Consider the following 4,499-nt stretch of genomic DNA (forward strand, 5'->3'; position numbering starts at 1 on the left):
CGTCGAACGAGCGTTCGACGGGGGGTGTCGTTGCGGTTACATGCCCCTTCTACGGGCGTCCCGGGGCCCAGCCGGGGTGCGCAACCCTATCCCTTCAGACGTAACGTAATGTGACGCAACGCATAACGTTACGCTCTATTCTGTATGTGCAACGAGGTGGAAGATCCATATCTCACTCGCCGGGGGTAGAAGAGCTCTTTGCAACGGCAACGTGCACGTCTCGAGGTTGAGAACTCGCGAACGAGGATGGTATACACGTGAGAGCGCGCGCTCGTGTGTGTGTGTGTGTCGGTGCAGCGCGTGACTGCATGTGGATCGCAGGTACGCGTGCCACGACGCGCGACGCACAGCAACTTCGAGACAACCTGAATGCTCTTTTTACCCGTTTCCCATTTTGCTCTCTTTCGCATTTTTCCACTCTCTTGTCTTTCTCTCTCTCTCTCAATCTTTTTTTTTCGCTCTCTCTCTCTTTCTCTTCTTCTCCTCTTTACTGCTTTCCTCCGCTCGTGAACACGGCGAAGATTGCGCTATTTCTTTATAATGCACACATTCGCTCGAGCTATTGCAATCTCGTTCGGTCTCGTTTCCGCGTTATCGGCGAGGAAAAGTATTTTCACGGTTGCGGAGCGCACCAACGAGAAGAAGGGAAAGAAAAAGAGAGAGAGAAAGAGAGAGAAAGAGACAGCGGGAAACACGTGGAGAGCTCTTTTCCTCTTTCATCTCTCGCGAAAATCTTTCTCAGAGCGAAAATCACGCGCAGCCATAAATTCACTGTTAAAACGGAATCGTTTCCTCCTGTTTTAGTTCTTCCTTTGTCTCTGTCTAATGTTTACCGCGGTGGTTCTAACGCGGTCGTTTTGGGTAGGAGCGGGGAAAGAGGGAGAACGAGATAAGGCGCCGGGAAGGCCGAAATGAGATCGACTTTATGAAGTCACATATTTCCGCGGACCGACCGATACCGGCGCGGCGCAATGAATCCTGCCTATCAACGGCTCAACTCGTTATCAGAATATCCTGACACGACGATAGTCGCCGACGATGCTGAAAATATGATTTAGGGTGACGCAGATGACGGGGAGAGGGCGCATATATAAGTTTTCGTAAACAGCGCAAGAGAGTGAATTTGTATCTCGGACAGTTCATGTTACGTCTCTTTTTTATCATTTTACCGACCAGTCATAATTGAATAAATTCCTATCCGTAAAAAATTGCCAACAAAGTTTATTACACCGGCGTGCGTTTGCAAATAAATTGTGATTTTCTGTTTGTATTTTGTTAAAACTATAATGAATATTTTCTCAAATCATTATTAGTGTCGGGAAACTCTTACAAAGTTTGTTGTGGAAATTTTCAGTTGCAAAGATGTAATTTATTCTCTTAAACGAAGAACACTTTTTATTTTTGTTTTCGTAACTTTTTTAATTAAGAGAACTTGTATATTGTTTACTACACAGACGTGTCTCGTAATTGAGACTATCGTGCAACACTTCGAAGTGAGAGATCGATCATAATTTTTTTTTTTTCTAACTTTTTGTTCACATTAATTTTTACAAGAAGATGCAACATATCTGTTTCCTATCAATATATATAATTTTTGTACATAATTTATATATAATTTATAAATAATTTTTGTGTATACAATTTATATATAATTATATAAGAAAATATTAAGAAAAAATTGGCAAAGGTTTGAAATTTATTATTATTATATTGAAATAAGAAAAAAAGTCCTGAATTCCTCGTATTATTTAAATAGTTTCTGTGAAGTTTGTTTTCACGCGGAAAAAGATATTCATATATATTGACAAAAGTCTTTTCTACATAGCGCGGCACAAATGACGCGATTTCGTTCCACCGAGATCATTAACCGAGCGTTTAAGCGAACCTGAAAAAAAAAAAAAAACAACGTGCACATGCGACAATATCCGGCGACACGCTCTGGAAATAAATTATTAATTGAGTTCGCAGAAAAAAAAAGAAAAAAAGAACCGGCAGCTCCAGGTGGCTGACTTTACGCGTGCAGGTGCTGTTCGCGATCTGATCGAGAGATGGGATCGAGAACGCGGAACGAGCTGCACGGTATTCGCGTACTCGTTCCGCAGCGCATTATCGCCCCGACGGAGGGATTGACACGGAAAGAAAAATGAACGCGTACATATGTACGGCCGGTGGTGTCCGTTTGCTTTTATCGGACGAGAAATGTTTTTATTCATAACTCTGTCGGTCTCGCGCAAGCGAGCGTGGGTCATACATATTCCGCGTGTCGTGTACTCGCGTTGCATCTCCGGACAATAAAAATCCTTACGTCTGGGGGATAGCCATCGGCTACGTTTCGATAAAAATTCAACGCCGCGGTGCTGCCACGTTAAAACTGCCGGAAAAGAGTAGCTGCTCTTCTCGTCGGCGGCTTCCACAGCAAAGAAGGGGGGGAAATGTTTTACATTTCCTGATATTTTTCATTTTTCCGGACGAAAATGTTTCCTATGCTCTCTTCGCGAGCTAAATACGGCTTCTTCTTGTTCGTATTATCGAGCAACGAACTTGACTCGTAATTAGATTCGTTACGTTGAACAAAAGTATACAACAAAATTACAGTAGGTACTTCGTTAATAAAGTAACAGGTAAAACAACGAACAAAACATTTTTTTCAAACTACATGTCTATTTTTAATTCTTTCATTACTGATTTAATGAGAGACACTACATGCAACCTGTTTTTGCTAAATTATTTTTGACCTCTGCTTAATTATTTTTTCGAAATATTTGATTGAACTCGCGAGCCACTCGATTGAAAGGAGATTTAACTTCAAGCCCGCGAAAATCATTATTCCTGTCACGAGATATCAATTTTTTTAAATAATAGGATAAAATTATGAATAGTATTCTTAACATTTAGAAAAAATTTAATAATAATTTATTCACGGTAAGAATAAAAGGTTTTTTTGTATTTAATTCAATAAGTAGATTAATTTTAATAAAAACAAATAATAATAAAATTTAAATTGCAATATAACATTAGTTTAGAGGAGTTATAGTAGTAAGTATATAGTCGCGCTACGGTTTAATATATTCAAATATATTCGAGCAGTCCAATATATTTGAACTCAGCAGTGAAAGGGTTAATATATGTCTTGTACGCACATGTACAACACTAATCAATTTTAAAAAGAAGAAAAAAAGAAAGAGACCGAAAGGCACCTTTAGAAACAGAAGGCACCTTTAGCAGAAGCGATAGTGTTATATATATATATATATATATATAGATAAAAATATCTGATGGGGAAACACACAGGCTGTCTCGTGTTATTTGTCTCTCCCGACGCAACGTATAGGTCGGTTTACTTGGGAACCACCACGACCACCACCACCATCTCTCGATGTCTCGATGCACACAACCTGAAACAAAACAAGAATAAGAACTGTCGCCATTGCAGGCAGTAATAACCATTTCATCAAAAAGAAACAAGTTCAAAAGCACGTCAGAAATATATATCGGAGGAAAGAAGAAAGTCTCTGCCCGCACGATGGACATTAGTAAACGAACCGGAAATTGTGTGCTTTCTATCAGCGAAACGATCAAATTTGGCGCACCGACTGATGTAAATTTAATTGTGGCGACTCTAATTTCCAGTGTTCCTAACAAGTGGAAATAGATTTGACGTGACTCGTTACTCGCGCGACGTTAACCGTAAACAGAACAAGTAGTTCCTTTTAACGTTACGCAATAATTAAAAATCGATCGAGTTCTTCTTACAAACCTTGTTAGACTTAATCGATGGATGCGAGAGAGAGGAACGCGAGAACGTTGAAACGATAAAGTGTTCTATTTCAAGAACACGGAGAAAGACACATGTGTGTGCTCATTAAAAACTACTGTTCTCGTTAATTAACGTATCGTAATGCGTTCTTTTGCTTTTGAAAAAATTGTAAAATTTATTCATTATGGTTTTTCATTATGGTATTTTAATTTTTTTAAGAATTTTTCTAAGAATTGAAAATAAAGATCATCAACCCTAATTACGAGCGGGTAACATCTTGCGGACACGTGTTGCCAGTTGTGAGATTGGTGGATCCCCAGGGGGCTCGCACGCCCCCATCATCGCGGAATTTCCGAACATCATAAAAACCAAGCCGGCACCTGACTTTAATTGATGTTTCTCATCTTTTTTCTGCTTTTGTCTAGCCGCGAGATTTATAGTCAGCTGGCAAAGATGCGAGCAGAAAGAAAGCCGCGCGCAACAGAAATGCGGCGAGTTTCTTGTAAAACAAAGAAGATAAAATTTCAAATAACTTTGGACAGCGTGCGAACATATACATAATCTCTTCTATTTATGTAAACTAGCACAACACAGGCGCGCGCTACGCGCACGCTATTATTGCTTTTATTTTAACGTGTAGTGTGAGTGAACTTAACCTGTCACCACAATGACAGCTAATATATACGTCCTACAAACAATATAATACACATGATGTACATATGAGAGATGTCAGAAATAACGC

This window comes from Pseudomyrmex gracilis, unplaced genomic scaffold (genome assembly GCF_002006095.1).
Source record: "Pseudomyrmex gracilis isolate BER0280 unplaced genomic scaffold, ASM200609v1 scaffold_10, whole genome shotgun sequence".
Classification (NCBI taxonomy): domain Eukaryota; kingdom Metazoa; phylum Arthropoda; class Insecta; order Hymenoptera; family Formicidae; genus Pseudomyrmex; species Pseudomyrmex gracilis.